This window comes from Lepus europaeus, chromosome 14 (genome assembly GCF_033115175.1).
Source record: "Lepus europaeus isolate LE1 chromosome 14, mLepTim1.pri, whole genome shotgun sequence".
Taxonomy (NCBI): Eukaryota; Metazoa; Chordata; class Mammalia; order Lagomorpha; family Leporidae; genus Lepus; species Lepus europaeus.
This window is the reverse complement of record NC_084840.1, coordinates 36302111-36322746: the sequence shown is the minus strand read 5'-3', so window position 1 is coordinate 36322746 and position 20636 is coordinate 36302111.

Sequence of the window (20636 nt, the reverse complement as noted above, 5' to 3'; positions counted from 1 at the left end):
TGTGTTGTCTAATGTGAAGTGATGCTATAACTAGTACTGAAACAGTATTTTTATACTTTGTGTTTCTGTGTGGGTATCAACTGATGAGGTCTTTACTAATTATATACTGAAGTGATCTTCTGTATATAAAGAGAATTGGAAATGAAAAAAAAACCCTGGTGTTAAATTGGAAATGGCATAGAAAATTAATTAATTTAAAAAAATATCATGTAGGATCTCTGTCTTTAATGTGCTGTACATTGTTATTTAATGCTATAATTAGTACTCCAATGGTAGTTTTTTCACTTTATGTTGCTATATGGGGCAAACTGTTGAAATCTTTACCTAATATATACTAAACTGATCTTCTGTATATAAAGAGAATTGAAAATGAATCTTGATGTGAATGGAAGGGGAGAGGGAGCGGGAAAGGGGAGGGTTGCGGGTGGGAGGGAAGTTATGGGAGGGAGGCAGCCATTGTAACCCATAAGCTGTACTTTGGAAATTTATATTCATTAAATAAAAGTTTAATAAATGAAAAAAATAAAATTTATTTGTATAAAGATCATGAAAAAAAATTTATAATCACACATCACATACATACACATATACATATACACAATCACATATCTCTTAAGATCCTCAGTCCTACCTTGTAATCCTGTATTTTCTTTTTTTTGACAGGCAGAGTGGACAGTGAGAGAGAGAGAGACAGAGAGGAAGGTCTTCCTTTACCGTTGGTTCACCCTCCAATGGCGGCTGCGGCTGGCGCGCTGTGGCTGGCACACCGCGCCGATCTGAAGCCAGGAGCCAGGTGCTTCTCCTGGTCTCCCATGCAGGTGCAGTGCCCAGGGACCTGAGCCATCCTCCATTGCACTTCCGGGCCACAGCAGAGAGCTGGACAGGAAGAGGGGCAACCAGGACAGAATCTGGTGCCCCGACCGGGACTAGAACCTGGTGTGCCGGTGCCACAGGTGGAGGATTAGCCTATTGAGCTGCGGTGCCGGCCTCTGTATTTTCTTAAAAAATGCTTTTCCATTATTTTGAAACAAATTTTATTAGAGAGAGGGAGAGAGACAGATAGACAAACACACACACACACACACACACATGGCTCTTAGCTATTGATTTACTCCCTGAAGGTCCACAATAGCTGAGTCTGGTCCAGGGATCAGAGCCAGGAGCTAGGCCTCTTACTTGAGTTACAGAAACCCAATTACTTGAGCCATCACCACTGCCTCCTAAGGTCTGCATTGGCAGGCAGTTGGAGTCAGAATCCAAAGCCTCTGCTTTAAATAGAAGCCCCTGAGGACAGACCCCTGTGTCTTTGTTGTTCAGCCTGAATCACTGTACACATGTCATGATGCTAAATTTTATTTGTGGAATAAAGCATGAGTTGCACCTGCCCTATTTTATACCTTGAGATCAACATGGGGTATCTTTTCTTCCTTTCTTTTTCTTATCTGTGCTCATATTCTTGCTCTAAGATTCCTATGAATGATTGATTGATTGGCGATATATGTTCACACAAGCAATCATCACAAAGGCTTGATCATGCACATCACAGAATTGGACTCTGGACCACAGAAATAACTCCCACATTCTCCCTCTGCCCACCTTGGAGAAAAAGCTTTGGGGATTGCTGCTTTGTGTCCTGATCAATCCAGAGTACTGGGCTGGGCTGTGACCTTGGTGAATGTAAGATGCAAGTCGAGTCATGTTCAGTGTTCTTCCTCTCTCTTTTATTTTCTCCAACAAAACGTATCTATGTAAAAATCTCATAAAATATTATCATTCAGTAACTTCCTGAGTAGGAAAAATGAGTCCCAAAGGTAGTCTAAAGGGTGTGGGTAGACAGAGGGACTGGATGACTATCGTACAGAAATCAAATTATCATTGTCATTAAAACAATGACAATAATGATTAACCCAACTTTTATAGAGTTCTGTGATGTGGACTCTAAGTTTTGATTGGATACAACTTGAGTGTCGGGTCTTCTGACAATTCTGGGGCTTTTGCATGCACCCAAAAAGTTGTGTGTCTTTTGACCACAGGATGTTTTTCCTCATCAGCTAGTGTAGCCAGGCTCTTTATTTTGATGCTGCCTTCTTGAGTCAAATGCAAGTAGCAAGGGGCTCTCCAGCGTCTTTGACTAGGGTGTTTTGTTCTCTACCCAACCTAAGAGAACAGAACCACTGTCAAGTAGACTGGAAACATCATGGCTGTGTTTGTCCTATTGCCTTGTTCTGTGTGGCAGGTCTATAGCAGGTACTGGATAACAGTAGAACGAGGCTAAGAATATTGAGTTCAAAAAGATGAGATGGGAAGCAATTCTATATATTCCTATATGCCTCTTTTAAACTAGGACTTAAAAATGTTGACTTCTTAGAAAGGTGTATTAAAATAATCACAGGCCTGGGGCCCATGCTGTGCAATAGTAGATTAAGCCTCCTCCTGTGGTGCCAACATCCCATATGGGTACCAGTTGGAGTCCCTGGTGCTCTACTTCTGGTCCAGCTCCCTGATGATTGCCTGGGAAAGCAATGGAAGATGGCCCAAGTGCTTGGGCCCCTGCACCCACATGGGAGACCCAGAAGAGGCTCCTGGCTTCCGACTGGCCCAGCTATGGCCATTGCAGCCATTTGTGGGGGGAACCAGTGGATAGAAGACCTCTCTCTGTCTGTAACTATGCCTCTCAAATACATAAATAAATCTTTAAAAAAATTGCAGACTTAAGACTATCTTTTTAAAAGGATTAAATTATTTACTTGAAAGGGGAGAGGGAGAGGGAGAGAGAGATTGTTCATCTGCTGGCTTATTCCCCCAATAGTCACAATGGCCAGGGATGGGCTGGACTGAAGCCAGGAGCCAGGAGCTTCATCCCAGGTCTCCCATGTGGATGCAGGGGCCCAAGCACTACTTTCCTCACGTGCATTATTAGTAGGGAGCTGGATCAGAAGTGGAGCAGCTGGAACTCGAACCAGCGCCCACATGGGATGTCAGCATAGCTGTTGGTGGCTTTACCCACTGCACCACAATGCTGGACCCAAGACTGTCATAATTACTGTTTGTAAATTGCTTCAGTATTTGAATAAGTTCTGATACATATTTTAAAATATATACTATGGGCCCTCACATTGTGGAGTATCCAGTAAAGCCACCACCTATAGGGTTGCCAGTTCATGTCCCACTTGTTCCATTTCTTATCCAATTCCCTGTTAATGGCCTGAGAAAAGCAGGGGAAGAGGGGCCAAGTGCTTGAGCCCCTGCTACCCATGTGAGTAACCTTGATGAAGCTTCTGACTCCTGGCTTCAGTCAGGTTTAGTCCTGGACTTTGCAGCCACTTGGGGAGTGGACCAGCAGAAGGAAGACCTCTCTCTCTCTCTCTCAGTCTCTGTAACTCTGACTTTCAAATAAGTAAATAAATCTTAAAAATAATAGGCTATGGTAACTGGAAAACTTGTAGATTTTTCCTCTTGACATTTGTAGTCTTTGGTGATATGAAAAAAAGACATTTAAAACCAAGTATCTCAAGGTCGCAAGGTTAGCGAGATAAAGGCACAGCAGAGAACCGTGAGGGACAGGTTAAGTGTTTCCACATAGCTGTGATTCTCTTTATCTCAGATCTGCTCTAAAGTTTCCTAATGTCAAGGTATTTCTCCTCTGCTGGTGATTCCACCAGAATCTCTGATGGAAGGATTTGTAAAGTCTGTTCAATTCCAGACAGGCTCAAGAGACTTTTGACCTTCCATCAGCATCTGAAAACTAATGGTGCAATTTAGGGCTCCTGGAACTTAAAAGATGCTCCACCTTTGACTTGAGCAGGGCTTGCTCCATGATGAACAAGGCACTTAATGAGCAGAGAGATGGCAGTTCATGGTCAGAGGTGTGCCAGGGTCCAGGACGTGATGGAGTGAAGAGGTCCTTTTTGCTTGTGACTTCTTAGCAGGTAGGTAGGTCAAATTTCTTCTATTTTTTGAAATGCATTTTTCTTTTGAATTTTGCAAAAATTGAGGATAATTTTCTACATTTGTGTCTTGGAAATGATGGATCAGTTTAAATCTATAATTTCCTATTTTAATTCTGAATAGGAAGAAACTTGCCCCTGTCTTGATCTTGGTAGAAATGTGTATGTCATTTTTCATCACTGTTAAAACTATTTTCCCTGGTTCTCAAATTCTTTGTAGTTGAGATTCAAGTGGCTCATTTTTCTGCTGATGACCCTAACTCCCTGGCTGTGGGTTCCACTGGTGACATTTCAAGTGGCCAGGCTTCATCTCCTCCCTTTCTCTACCTGTGAAGTGGGAAATGGCTATTTGTCCTTGGTCATTGTGCTGATTTCTATGCAAAGCTATATGATGAGCAATACCTGACTTCATGGCCAAATTGCCTTGTGGTGATGATCACTTCAATCCTGTGCAATGTGTATTATTAGTCTGCTCTAATCCAGAGAGCTCTGAGCTAAAGGGATGTTTTTCTCCTGATTCTACTGGCTGTAGTCAGTCCCTGAATGGAATTTATTTGCTTCAGGCAGACTTCCCTTTGAGTTACTGTGGGATCAGGTGAAAGCTGATGTGACTACCTTTTATTCCCATCAGCAGAGGATTCCAAAGAAGACCCATTTTTGTGTACTGCAGCAGGGTTAGTGAGATAAAGTAAGCATGGCTTATTTGAAGTCACAGGAAAAATACTTAGAAGTTTCAGAGTTTTAGGTCTTTATTTTACTTTTTTTTGTCTTTATTTTACTTTTGAGGTTCTAGGAATCATTCTTTGATTTTAGGGGAGATTTTATACTTTTTGTTTATTTGGGATAAAGCAATACATTGAACGATTTGAAATTTAATCCAAACTTTTTCAGTTGTTCAAGCTTTTATTTTAGACTCTTCAGGCTGCTATAACAAAATGCTATAAACAGAGTGGCTTATAAAAAATAAAGATTTAGTTCCCACAGTTCAGTTCAAGATTAAAGCAATGGTTGATTTAGGGCCTGGTGTCCTCTCATGGTGGAAGGAGCAAGGTAGCCCTTTGGATTTTCTTTTATAGGGACACCGTTCTGTCCCCCTAACCTTATCATTTTCCAGAGACTACATCTTTTGATGCCATCCCATTGGAAATTAAGTTTCAACAACTGTTTATTTTTTTTGGGGGGGAGGGCAAACATTCAGACAATAGCAGTTAATGATGTTAATATTGTTATTTGCATCAAAAGGCTTAACTTGAAAATAGACATGTGAGTGAAAATATTGAAATTTTCTTAGCTGATCATCTGGGCTACAGGGAGCAAGTTAGCATTTGGTAGTGAAAGGTGACACGTGTTTATCCAACCATAGATCATGGCCTTAAAATGGGAAGAAAATAGAGCCAGTGTTTTGGTGTAGTGGCTAAAGCTGCCACCTGTGGTGTCAGATTCCCATATGGGTGCTGGTTCAAGTCCAGGTGCTTCGCTTCAGATCCAGCTCCTGGATAATGTACATGGGAAAGCAGTGGAGGATGGTCCAAGTACTTGGTCCCCTGCACCCATGTGAGAGACCTGGAAGAGGCTCATGGGTGATTACAATATGGTGGAATAGAGAAAGAATGTACTGCTTTAGGCTAGGGGAAAATAGTAGCAAAAAAGCGGGGGAAGTGCATTCCCAGGGGAGAGTTGGAGAGAAATCTGCAGTGGAAATTCTACAGAAGGGAGATGGACACATGGATCAGCATGGGAGGTGTGGACACACAGCAATGGGCATGGACACAACACACAGTCTCCATAGCTGAGAGCCAGAAGAAGCACCAGCTTTGGGGAGTGAGGTGAGAGCAGACTGGATCAGCTCATACCACTGGTGATATTGCCAGAGGGAGAGCCTGGTGGAGTACACTGTCTGAATCTGGCCTGGATCCCTAAGGAGGACAGGATACCTACCTAACTCAGTGAAAAAAGGGCATGTTTCTCTCTCTCCATCCCTCCAAAGTGGTCCCCAGCAACCAGATGGGAGAGGGTGCTATTCTGACAACAGTAAAAGATGTGGTGGCTCTTGTGCATGTACTCAGCAACTGGTGGGGACAAGGTACAATATTGACACCAGTAGTGGCTGCAGTGGCTCTTGTGTGCACCTGGAAACTGGTGGTAAGAAGGTGCCATTTTGACATGAATAGGGGCTGCAGTGTCTCTTGTGCATGCGTGTGATCTAGGGATATTTTTAAAAAGTGTCTTTTTTACATGTCAGGGGATTCCAATTCAATCCCATCAAGGTGTCATGTACCAATGCCATCTCACTAGTCAAAGTGATCAATTTCAGTTCACAATTAATCACACTGATAGGTCTAAGAGTAAAGGGATCACACAAACAAGACTAGTGTCGCCTAATACTAACTGATAGAATAAAAAAGGGTGAGAACGATCCAACATGGGAAGTGCGATACACAGCAGACTCATAGAATAGCAGATGTCCTAAATAGCACTCTGGCCTCAGAATCAGCCCTTAAGACATTTGGATCTGGTTGAAGAGCCCATGGAAGTATTTTAGGCATGGAAAGCCAAGACACTCTGGAAGAAAAAACAAAAACAAAACAAAACAAAAAAAAACCTAAATGAAAGATCTCTGCGAGTAAGATCCCAGTGGAAAGAATGGGCCATCAAAGCAGGAGGTACCTTTCTCTGAAGGGAGGAGAGAACTTCCACTTTGACTATGACCTTGTCTAAATATGATCAGAGTTGACGAACTCAAAAGGCTTCCATAGTCCTGGCAACTCATGAGTGGAGCCTAGGGAGATTACTGACACCATAAATAAGAGTGTCAATTTGTTAAGTCAACAACAGGAGTCACTGTGCACTTGCTCCTCATATAGGATCTCTGTTCTTAATGTGTTGTCCAATGTGAATTAATGCTGTAACTAGTACTCAAACAGTACTTTATACTTTGTGTTTAGGTGTGGGTGCAAACTGTTGAAATCTTTATTTAAAATATACTAAATTGATCTTCTGTATATAAAGAGAATTGAAAATGAATCTTGATGTGAATGGAATGGGAGAGGGAGCGGGAGATGGGAGGGGTGCGAGTGGGAGGGAAGTTATGGGGGTGGAGAAGCCACTATAATCCATAAGCTGTACTATGGAAATTTATATTTGTTAAATAAAAATTAAAAAAAACATTAAAAAAAGAAAATAAATATATTTCGGGTTAAGCTAAAACAAACAAACAAACAAAAAAACCAAAAAACTATCTTTTTAAAAAAGATTTATTTATTTATTTGAAAGACAGACTTATAAAATGTCAGAGGTAGAGGTAGAGGTAGAGATAGAGGTAGAGATAGTTGGAAAGAGAGAAGGAGAGGGAGAGGGAGAGACAGAGAGGGAAATTGAGACATCAAGATATCTTCCATCTGCTGGTTCACTCCTCAAATGGCTGCAGCAGCTGGAGCTGGGATGATCCGAAGCCTGAAGCTGAGAATTTCTTCCAGGTCTCCCACATGGGCATAGGGACCCAAGCACTTGGGCTATCCTCTGCTACTTTCCCAGGCACATTAGCAAGGATCTGGATCAGGAGTGGAGCAGCCAGGACTTGAACTAGTGCCCACACAGGATGCCAGTGCCATAGGTGGTGGCTTTGCCTACTGTGCCACAGTGCCTGCCACAATCCAGAGATTTTACCAGAGGGAAACATCCATGTTCCCCACTGACTTTAGGTCTGGCTGAGAGGATTAATAAGGGGCTGGACACCCATCTAGGACTGTGAGGTGCCCCCAGCCTTTCATCATATCACAGGCCCCAGTGCTCAAATTGCCAGAGTGGAGCACCCACAGGCAGCTGGCTCTGGGTATGTCTCTGCCTCTCTGATGGGACAAACTAGTAGGGTGGAACAGATCCTCTGTACCCTGTCACTGTGGGAACCTTGTGTTCTGACAGTGTGGGAACTCTGTGACTGCACAATAGGGTGCAGGGTGTAGCTAGGTCTCTATGCCATCACCGTGTGTGCTGTCAGAGGCTCAGATCTCCCTGATTGCATGGCATGGGTCATTGTAGTGGAATCCATGCAAACAATGACTGCACAGTTCCTTTGTGTGGTTCATGTGGCAGTATGGGTTTTGAACCCACTATGGGCTAACCCCAGGCATCGATCACTTTGAAAGAGAGGAAGTGAGGGTGTGATTACACCAACAGAGGTAATCATACCCTCTTCACTACTGACAGTAGAGGAGATCTACCATACCCAATTTAGATGTTACCTTGGATACTATCCCCTCCCTGGAGCACTGAACAGACCTTGGCCACACCAAGCACACACCTCTGGATATTCACTGAAAGAACAGACATTCCACTAAGCTACAGAGGCATAGTTCAATGACACAGCCATCAAAAATAAAACCCAATCAATATTTTCACAAGTGCCTAAAATAAACACAAATACAAAAACAAGAATAAGAGACAGCATAAATACCCCAAAGGAACACAACAACCCTTCAATATTAGAACAGGAAGATGATGAGATTGATAAAAACCCTGAACTGAAATTTAAAAGATTAATCATAGGATTACTCAGAGGCAATGAGAAGCAAATTGATGAATTAAAGAAATCCATACATGACATGGAAGAAAAAATTTTCACATGAGATTCAGATTTTGAAGAGAAGTCAAACTGAAATATTAGAAATGGACTGGCACCGGGATACACAGCAGACTCATAGAATGGCAGATGTCCTAAATAGCACTCTGGCCTCAGAATTAGCCCTCAAGGCATTCAGATCTGGCTGAAGAGCCCATGAGAGTATTTTAGGCATGAAAAGCCAAGACACTCTGGGGGAAAATAAAAAGAAGACCTAAATGAAAGATCTCTGCGTGTGAGATCCCAGTGGAAAGAACGGGGCCATCAAAGAAGGACATACCTTTCTCCGAAGGGAGGAGAGAACTTCCACTTTGACTATGACCCTATCAGAATAAGATCAAAGTTGGCGAACCCTAAAGGCTTCCATAGCCTTGGCAACTCATGACTGGAGCCTAGGGAGATTACTGACGCCATAAATAAGAGTGTCAATTTGTTAAGTCAACAACAGGAGTCACTGTGTACTTATGTCTCATGTGGGATCTGTCCTTAATGTGTTGTCTAATGTGAAGTGATGCTATAACTAGTACTAAAACAGTATTTTTACACTTTGTGTTTCTGTGTGTGTGCAAACTGATGAAATCTTTACTTAGTATATACTGAATCGATCTTCTGTATATAAAGATAATTGAAAATGAAAAAAAAAACCTGGTGTTAAATTGGAAATTGCATAGAAAATTAATCAATTTTTAAAAAAAATATCATGTAGGATCTCTGTCTTTAATGTGCTGTACACTGTTATTTAATGCTATAACTAGTACTCCAATGGTAGTTTTTTCACTTTGTGTTGCTATATGGGGCAAACTGTTGAAATCTTTACTTAATATATACTAAACTGATCTTCTGTATATAAAGAGAATTGAAAATGAATCTTGATGTGAATGGAAGGGGAGAGGGAGCGGGAAAGGGGAGGGTTGCGGGTGGGAGGGAAGTTATGGGGGGGTGAAGCCATTGTAATCCATAAGCTGTACTTTGGAAATTTATATTCATTAAATAAAAGTTTAAAAAAAAAAGAAATGGGCTGGCACCATGGCTCAATAGGCTAATCCTCTGCCTGCAGTGCCAGCACACCGGGTTCTAGTCCCGGTCATGCGCCAGTTCTGTCCCAGTTGTTCCTCTTCCAGTCCAGCTCTCTGCTGTGGTCCAGGAGTGCAGTGGAGGATGGCCCAAGTCCTTGGGGTCTGCACCTGCATGGGAGACCAGGAGAAGCACCTGGCTCCCGGCTTCAGATCAGCACCGTGTGCTGGCCACAGCGCACTGGCCGCAGTGGCCATTGGGGGGTGAACCAATGGAAAAAGGAAGACCTTTCTCTCTGTCTCTCTCTGTCTCACTGTCCACTCTGCCTGTCAAAAAATAAAAATTAAAAAAAGAAATATTAGAAATGAAAAATTTAATATGTCAAATAAAAAACACTGTGGAAAGCCTTAACAACAGACTTGGGGAGGCAGAACAAAAAATATCCAAGCTAAAAGACAAATCTTTGTAAATTTCTCAGTAAGACCAACAAAAAAATTAGAAAAATTAAAAATGTTGGATATTTATAGGATACCATCAAGTGACCCAACATATGTGTCTTGGGGATCCTGAAGCTGTGGAAAGAGATTAGATTAGAAGACTTATTCAGTGAAATCATTAGAGAAAACTTCCTTAATTTGGAGAAAAAAAGGGATGTCTAAGTATACAAGGCACATAGAATCCCTAATATACATGACCAGAAAAGATCTTCATCACAATTAGTTGTATACAAGCTTTAAATAGTGAGACATCAAGAAAACTTTCTAAAATTTGCTTGAGAGAAATTCCACATTACTTCCAGAGGATCTCCAATTAGACTAACAGCTGACTTTTCATCAGAAACCCTACAGGCTTGAGAGAGTGGAGAGATATATTCCAAGTCTTAAGAGAAAAAAAATATCAACCCAGGATACTGTACCAGCAAAGCTCTCATTTATGAATGAAGGTGAAATAAAGACCTTCCACTCATATAGCCTTTTTTTTTACAGATGGACTAAGTATTCTTTTTTTTTAAACTTTTATTTAATGAATATAAATTTCTAAAGTACAGCTTATGGATTACAATGGCTTCCCCCCATATCTTCCCTCCCACCTGCCACCCTCCCCTCTCCTGCTCCCTCTCCCCTTCCATTCACATCAAGATTCATTTTCAATTCTCTTTATATATAGAAGATCAGTTTAGTATATATTAAGTAAAGATTTCAACAGTTTGCACCCACACAGAAACACAAAGTGAAACATACTGTTTGAGTACTAGTTATAGCATTACATCACAATGAACAGCACATTAAGGACAGAGATCCTACATGAGGAGCAAGTGCACAGTGACTCCTGTTGTTGACCCAACAAATTGACACTCTTATTTATGGCATCAGTATCCACCCTAGGCTCCCGTCCTGGGTTTCCAAGGCTATGGAAGCCTTCCAAGTTCGCCGACTCTGATCATATTTAGATAAGGTCATAGTCAAAGTGGAAGTTCTCTCCTTCCTTCAGAGAAAGGCACCTCCCTCTTTTTTTTTTTTTTTTTTAGGAAAGGGTTTATTGGGGAACACCCAACAGATCAGAAAGCTGATTCCAGCCAAGACTGGGAGAAAAGTCACTCATCTTTTGTAGGTAGAGCGGTTTGTCTATAGAGAAATTTTGAACAATTATACAGCATTAAGTGGGGAAGAGGACCATCAGTACACACAGGTTGGGAGTAGAGCCATTGGTGGTAGAGTAGAGGTTATGATTACGAAGGGATGAGGCCCAAGTGCGCTAGACAGGGTCTAGAACAAAGGACAGAGTCATTATTAGAGGAGATAAGAAAGGTGCTGTCTAAGCTACAATTAAGTTTTCTGATTGAGAGGCAAATAGAACCTGACATAGGGGCTTGATAATAATCTGTTGGGCTTTAGGCCTTGTAAGTTAAGAGGCCCAGAACTATCTATCTCTTCACATGGGGTACATCCTAAGGGAGGTGTGAACCTCCTAGGGGAAGGCACTCTGTTGACTTTCATTACTTGGCTGGCCTGGGAGGAGAGCTGGCCAGGTAAAGGCAGGGGGCATCTCTAACAAGAAATTTACAGTTCTGCCTGCAATGTTGCTGACCCTGCTTGGCCGTCCCCTCAGCTGCAGTGGTCACTTTGGAAGTTGGGCTGAGTGAAGGGCTTTTCAGCTTAGAGCCAATAAGATCTGTGGCTCTGACCTGGGCATCCTTCGACTCCAGGGCAGGTCCATTTCCAGTGATCCAACTCTTGGCAGAGCTGCCAGGGCTCTTCACAAGTTGACTTCTGCTGAAGCCCAGGCTTACCACATTGAAAACCACTGCAGTGGACTGGCCTGTTGGGTCTCCTTGAGGGCAGATCACTGTACAGATCAGCCATTAATAGGCCTGCCACCCATTGCTTCTGATGCCTAGCTTTCTTTTCCTCCTGGTTTGTGTTAAAGCAGACCAGAGGATGCAAGTCAAGGGAGTGCCTGTGTCCCATCTCTAATCTTTGGTGGCCTAAACTACAAGTCTATATTCACAGGCATGTTCTGTAGTAGTTTTTCTAAGGTAGACAATGCCCATGAGGAAAATTATATTCTCTCTTAAAAACTTTCTTTCCCTTTGGTCTGAAAGGGAGGTTTTTTCTGCTTACTGTATACTTCGCTGATGGCGAAGTGAATCTAGCTATGAGATTATTATTTAAGTTCTTATTTTGGCTATGCTATTACAGAAAAATGTTAGCCATCTCTTTTATAAGGTCTAAAGATTAAATTGTGCATCCTACAGATTCCTTCATAATAGAATTAGTTTCCTACCTTGAGGAGAATAGAGAAATGAAAGAACAAGTTGGGCTTAGAATAGAGAAATGAGGGAGCAAGTCCTAGATCGCTTGCTGACAATAGCAATATTACATGAATACTTAGCAAACCGTTTCAACCATTAGATAACAACTTAGGAAAACATTTACCAGAAGGTCCAATGCCTTCTATAAATTTTAAGAATCATGTATATGGAAACACCTCTTAAATATCTAACATGGTGTAGTTTGTTTAACCAGTAAACTTAAGCACAACCATCTAAAATGTTTTTAGTTTCTTTCTATCAACAAGTTTAAAACATATGATACACAGATTCAGGTCACACAAATTAAAATGTATCTTTGATTGATTTTAGCAGCTTAAATTTATGGACAATTTATCTACAAGCCAATTAAAATAAAACTCTTAATAAAATTTCCCCATGTGGACATACAATATGTACACACATAGAACATAGCATAGTAGACCAATATAGCAATTTTAATAATAGCTTTTAAAATCTTTAACTCTTTTTGTAGATTGCCAATTGATTTGAATTGCTTTTTGTTTTTAGTAAACTCAGTTAACCATACTTTCTCTCAGTTGGTACTGTTAATACATTATTTGCTTCATCTGTTTACAGAGCCATCCCAAAGTACTGAATACAATAGAAGTGGCTGGAAAAAGTCCATAGGAACCTATAGGAGGACAGCTAAACACAGAACCAACAACGCTTTAGTTTTATGAGCAGCAAATCATATATAACTGTGGATGACAAAAGACTTTAAGTCGCCATGTTTAAAATTATAAACTCATCAACCAACAAGAGGCACTTGCTTACTTCACAGTATTTTTGAAAGCACCTGTAGGCTTTTACAAGTATTTAACCCTTTAGGCCTCTGGGGCTTTCTCATTAAGATAACTATCATGTCTAGTAACACAAGATCATTAGACTTTTTAATTCTTATTTGTATTAATAGCATTTTCCATTATAGAAACTTAAAATTTGGTACCACGTCACATCTTGACAGTACTTCTAATATAATCCAAATAGCCTGATTAGTTGGTGTCTCTATAAGATGAGAGATATAGGTCCTTTGATTTTTTCAGTTGAGCCCAAACTGGAAAAACCAAAGTCCAGGATTTACTGGAAATTTTAGAGTCCAGATTGTTTGAAACTTTGATTTTTTGAATGCCTGTCAAGAATGCCAAGAAGGCTCAAAATCCAAAATATCTGGTTGAAATAAGATTCCTTAAAATCATGACATAACATAGACCAAATTTGATCATTGTTACAAGGTGATTATTCAAATCTTTGAAAATAAGCACATATTTAAATAACCCATAGCTCTTACTAAAAATTCAGCTGTTTTTGTACAATTAGGATTTAACAGACATCAAGAGAACATAATAGATTACTTTAACACATTGCTTTAACAGAGTATCAGAGTTTAATTCTATGTCAAAGAGAAATTGAGCTTCCTGTGATCTTTTGCTGTGAGGTTTCCTTCCTTTACCTTCTTTCATATTGATAACCATGTTTCTGTGTTTCTGTGTGTAACACATCTTTAAGCATCTTTTGCAGGGCAGGACGAGTGGCAACAAATTCTTTCAATTTCTGTTTGCTGTGAAAAGTCTTTATTTCACCTTCATTCACAAATGAGAGCTTTGCAGGATATAATATTTTGGGCTGGCAGTTTTTCCCTCTTAGTACCTGGGCTATGTCTCGCCATTCCCTTCTCGCTTGTAGGGTTTCTGATGAGAAGTCTGCTGTGAGTCTAATTGGAGATCCTCTAAGAGTAATCTGACGTTTCTCTTTGCACCTTTTAGAATCTTTTCTTTATGTTTCACTGTGGTGAGTTTGATTATGATGTGTCGTGGTGAGGATCTCTTTTGGTCATGTTTATTAGGGGTTCTATAAGCTTCCTGTACTAAGATGCCTCTGTCCTTGTCCAAACCTGGGAAATTTTCTGCTAGTATGTCACTGAAAATGCCTTCTAATCCTTTCTCCCTCTCCATGCCTTCAGGAACTCCTAGAACCCAAATGTTGGGTTTTTTAATAGTATCCTGTAGATTCCCGACAATATTTTTTAGATTTCTAATTTCCTCTTTTCTTTGGTTTGCCTGTTTCCTTTCCTGTTCTCTGTCTTCTAAGTCTGATATTCTCTCTTCTGCTTCGCCCATTCTGTTTTTAAGGCTCTCTAATGTGTTTGTCATTTGATCTATTGAATTCTTCATTTCATTATGATTTTTCGTCACTAGCACAGTTTCTTGTTCTACTAGTTGTTTCATTTCATTTTGATTCCTCCTTAATATTTCATTTTCGTGAGAGAGATTTTCTATCTTGTCCATTAAGGATTTCTGTAGTTCAAGAATTTGTTTTGAGAACTTCTTAATGATCTTACCAATTATTTGAGATCTGCTTCTTGCATTTCTTCTATCTCATCATCTTCATAATCTTGAATTGGGGTGTCTTTTTCATTTGGGGGCATCTTAGTGTCTTCCTTGTTCTTGTTACCTCAGTTTTTGCGTTTGTTGTTTGGCATGTTGGAGATATTTGGTTTCTTCACTGTAGTGTTTTTCTTGTTATGTGGACTGTCTGCTTTTGGTGGAGCCTTAGAGGCTTGAGATGAGTGTGGCCTGAGAGCTGTGTTTGGTTCCTCAGGGTTGAGGGTATGTCAAAGATGACACTCCCAGGTTAGGCGTGGTAAATTTCTCTCACTTTCTTTCTTTTTCTTTTTTTGATTCAAAAGGCAAGTAATTCCGCACAACTGAACGTAATTGGAGGTAGTTAGCAGGCGAATGTTATACCCACAGCAGTCAGAGATCGGAAGCTCTTTCCCAGGGACCACACAGGGAATCTGTGCTGCCCTCAGTGTGGGCTCCAATTCTCCTGCAGTCTCCCACTGGGTGGCCAAGGTTACCGAATTGTAGCATCTCTGGTGAGTACTCATGGGAATTCTGTGAGTTCTCCTCCCCACCATCTTTTTTTTTTTTCACAGTCTCAGTTCATTAGCACCACACATTCACTAGGTCCTAATCTCCTGTTATTTCACCCCCACCAGAGTCAGGTTTTTCTGCTAGGTTCAGGGCCGGTGCAGACCTGAGGTCGCCCTGCTTATGACGTATGTCCAAAATGATGCCTGCCCTTTGTCTTTCTCACCTTTGAGAGGTGAGCAGAGAGAGAGAAACTTGTGTCTGTATCGGTCACTTTTTTTTTTCCTCTCTCTTCTAGTTAGCCTGGTGAACTTTTCCCCACAGGGTTTCAAGCCTTGTTCCCTCTAGTCTCCTCTTTCTGCTTGTCCACCGGTGTCTCGGGCTATTGAGGTTTGGCTCACCATCGTGTTCCAGCGCTGGTGTGTTGATTCTGCTGCCGGTGTCCCGAATTGTGGGCTCCTATGCTCTCCATGCAGAGCCACTGTGAATCACTAGTTCCTGAAGAGTTTCCTCTGCTGTTTTTTCCCCTACTCTTCCTTGAACCTGCAGTATATCCAGTTTTATTAAACTGTCTCTTCCCAGACTACCAGTGTGCTCCCTTCCTATTCCACCATCTTGCCCCCTGCCCCTCGGAATCCCACTCATATAGCCTTAAAAATGATGCTTAAGGATTTGCTACAAACAGAAACACAGAAACAAGGTCATCACTATGAAAGAAGATGAAGGCAGAAAATCTCCCAATAAAAACACAAAGGAAATGCAAAGCAATCAATAGGATTATTTATGGAAAAAAGGCAGGGCCAAGTCATCACTTATGAATAGTAACCTTGAAGGGGCTGGTGCTGTGGTGACCAATGCAGTGAGAGTCATTGAGGAAACAGTAGCTGTAAGGAGGTTTCTTGCTTGGTAGGTTGTATTGGTGGGAATGTCTTTAAAAGAAAAAGGGAATACAAGATGAGGAGCAGTCTTCTTTTTTTTTTTTGATGAGAGAATTATGAGCTCAGTTTTAAACATGTTGAGAATGGAGGCATCTAGCTTGCATCTAGAAGTATAATCTTGGAACTGGAGAGATATCAGAGGGAGTTTTCTTATGGCTTGAATGAATACAACCTCTTGCACCTGACAGCACATTTTACTGCAGCCATTCTCGCATTATAGTTACAGAATCTCAGGGAGGGCAGGAGTTTAGTTTATGGCTTCATTGAACAGCTGTAGAACTAGATTTGTAGAGATTAAATGAACTCACTACCTTCACACAGCTGCTGAGTGGTAGTTTAAGAGGAGGCAACAGAAACCCTGTTTTTCCAACATTTTCATCAATGTTTCTGCCAAAAGACTTGGCCGTATTTCTTTACTCACAGGCAGTTTAATCCATGAAGTTAAGATGTTTGATTTCTACACCTATTTCAAATATAAAGATTTGTGTTCAGAGAATTTTATTCTGTTTCTTACCATATTAACTGTTTGAAATTGCCACAGGTTTGCTGAGGAAGGATGGGAAACTAGTAGAATAAATGAAAGTGTTCTTTGGAAAGATAAGAACGTGTGTAACAGATAAGAATTAAAAGCTGGTAACCTGGAGAAGCCAGAACCTTCTATCTTCATGTGGCATTATCAACTATATTGCTAACATATTTATAATGTGTGTGTTTTTGTGTATGTGTATCTATGTGTATGAGTGGTCTTTAAAAAGTTGATTAAATATGCATACTGTGAAAAAGCGATTCATAGATTTCAAATTATTTTGCAACAAAATTTTTTACAATTAAATTTTCCTAAGAACATTTTTTATATTTCTTTTTAAATTTTATTTAAGTTACACAAGTATTTTATATATATAGCTTTAGGAACATAGTGATAACCTCCCTCCTGCCTATGCTCCAAACCTTCTTCATTCTCCCTCTCCTATTCCCACTCTTAATTTTTACAAAGATCTATTTTCAGTTTACTTAATACTCATAAGGTTAACTGTAAACTAAATAAAGAGTTCAACAAACAATATGAAGAAAAAACTGCTGTTCCTCAACAGAAGAGACAAGGACTGTGTTTAAATTAATAAAACATAAGGAATTAGACTTTTTAAAATTAGTATTTATATTCAAGTAAAAAGTCCACTCTGTCCATTCAATGTAGTGAATCTAACGTGTCATGTTGTTTTAATTTTGTTTTCCATGTTTCATGAAACAAATTACAAGTAGAGGCCCTTTTTGTAAATAAAATTTTATTGCAACACAGCCATACCCATCATTTGACTTTCCTGCTGTAATAGCAGTGCTGAGTAATTGCAACAGACACCGAATGGTCTACTAACTTACTCCATAAGAAAGTTTTCCAGGCCGGCGCCGTGGCTTAACAGGCTAATCCTCCGCCTTGCGGCACTGGCACACCGGGTTCTAGTCCTGGTCGGGGCACCATCCTGTCCCGGTTGCCCCTCTTCCAGGCCAGCTCTCTGCTGTGGCCAGGGAGTGCAGTGGAGGATGGCCCAGGTTCTTGGGCCCTACACACCATGGGAGACCAGGAGAAGCACCTGGCTCCTGCCATCGGAATGGCGCGGGCGCGCCTACCGCGGCGGCCATTGGAGGGTGAACCAACGGCAAAAAGGAAGACCTTTCTCTCTGTCTCCCTCTACTGTCCACTCTGCCTGTCAAAAATAAAAAAAAAATAAAAAATAAAGAGAAAGTTTTCCAACTGCTGCTCCAGAATTTGAGAAAGTGGTATAAATCATATATTCTGTTATCTCTGATTAGCAATGACAGAGCAAATACAAGGGTAGTTAAAAAGTTCATGGAAAGTACAGATTTTTTTTTTCATAAGCATTTTAAAGACATCTAATATAAGTAGTCCAGGTATGTACTGGATAGGCTATACATTATTCACTGACATGGAAAGCTGTTTCTCCTTATATAGAATTTTTGAACTTCAAGCCACAGCACTCAACTGTTCTTTGGTCATTGAAATTTGGATGTGTCAAGTCATCTAGTCTCATCCTTTCCTAGCCATTAGCCTTTCCTGTAATCAGTCTTCCACATTGCTGCTAGAGAAAGCTTTGGAATGGGAAAAATATTACTGTGGATGTCTTAGAAGTGCTTAAAATTTATGTACACTATACCATATCTTTTTTTTTTGGACAGGTAGAGTTAGACAGTGAGAGAGAGACAGAGAGAAAGGTCTTCCTTCTGTTGGTTCACCCCCCAAATGGCCGCTACGGCTGGTGTGCTGCACCAATCCGAAGCCAGGAGCCAGGTGCTTCCTCCTGGTCTCCCTTGCGGGTGCAGGGCCCAAGAACTTGGGCCATCCTCCACTGCACTCCTGGACCACAGAAGAGAGCTGGACTGGAAGAGGAGCAACTGGGACAGAATTGGCGCCCTGACCGGGACTAGAACCCGGAGTGCTGGCGCCACAGGTGGAGGATTAGCCTAGTGAGCCATGGTACCAGCCTATATAATACCTTTTAAGATAAACATAAAACTACTTAATATGGTTTACAATGGTCTTCATGAAACAGATCAAATTTTGAATCCAACTAATAGCCTAAGACTTTTCTCTTGCTTCCGAACATATAAGTGGGTTGCTCATTTTCTCAGTCTTTGCCTGATTAAAAGAGCACTCACCCAAAGCACTAGCCTGGATGTTGATCTACAGGAGAATGTCCTTCATTTAGCCCAACTTCTAATATAGGTTAGGCATATCATATACTCTTTGTTTTGTTTTGTTTTATCTTTAGTTTCTTTTTTTTTCCCCAGAGAAACCTTTTATTTAATGAGTTCAAATTCTATAAGTACAACTTTAGGAATATAGTAATTTCTAAGAACATTTGAACTACCTTTTTATGGATCTATTTATTCTGATATAAACTATATTTGTGAATAGTTATTGACTATGAGATCTTCTGAAATGGGTGTTAAATTCATTTAAATTATGATTTGCATGTAAGATTATTTTTCACTCTTTTAGCTCACAGCAACTTATAGTGCTTTGAAAGAGTTCATTGGTCTCTCTGAGCAATGATTGCATTTTCTCCAAGGGAGACAGTGTCTTCAACAGAAGTAAATCTTGGAGTTATTAGGGACCAGCATTGTGGCATGATGGGTTAAGCCACCACCTACAACACTAGCATCCCACACGGATGCTGTTTGAGTCCCAGCTGCTCCACTTCCTTTCTAGGTCCCTGATAATGCACCTGAGAAAGCACAAGAACATGGTATATGTAGTTGGACCTCTGATACCCATATGAGAGATCCTGATGAAGTTCCAGCTTCCTAGCTTTGGTCTATCCTAGCCCCAGCCATCGTGGTCATTTGTGGGGGTGTATAACCCTTCATCTAACTATGCCTTTCAAGTAAATAAATTTTTAAAAAATCTTGGAAATAGAGTTTAGTTAGTGAAGTAGTGGTGCATTGTAGATAGAGTCTTGTATTCTGGAATCTGACAGGCCTGTGTTTACATCTTGGCTCTGACATTCATTGCTTTGGCAAGTTACTTAACTTCTCTGAGACTTAGCTATCTTCTTTGTATAACAGGAATGATACCAATTTAAAGAATTTTTATAAAATTGAATTGAGGAAATTGACATAAAGCCCTTAGCTCTTGTGTGCCTACCATGGAATGAGTACTTAATAAATAGAAATTAAAGAAGAGGAGTTATCAAATCAGAGCATGGTGGTGATGTCAGGTAAATGTGTGAAGAGGTGGAGCAGTGATAGCACTGAGTGGCTACGTTTGGAAGAGAGCATTTATGTGTGTTTAATGTTTAGTTAGAGAGCATTTAGTGTACTGTGAGTGGGAACTGACCATTCTTCCAGAGGTTGGAAATGAATACACACCTTCACTTCACTGCATCTAATAGCAGTGTTACCAATAGCAGATAACTTAACAAAAGGGTTTTAATTTCTTCACCTATAAACTAAAAGAATTCAAGTTCTATAATCAACAAACGTTTATTGAATGGCTAATACATGCCAGGCACTATGCTAATACTGTAGGAATGGAGTGTCGAGCAAACAAGATGTGATTTCTATCTGCATCTATCAACCACTATCATAACTAGTAGGGGAAATCAGCACAATCTGGTCATCATAAAAAATAAATGGAAAATTACCATTGTGATAAATGCTCTGAAAAGAAGATAGGGAGGGCAATGTTACAAAAGTCTGTCAAAGCAGGATCCAAATCTGGCCTAGGAGATCTACTAGTGTGACTTTATCTCACACTTATCATGAGTTCATGAATATAGTCTAGGTGATTTGCAGAGTCTGTTCCAGCTATTGTGATTCAGCACACAGAATTAACCTCAACTCTGCCATCTTAATCAAACCTTGCCACCCTACATCACCACACTTATCTTCTCCTTTCAT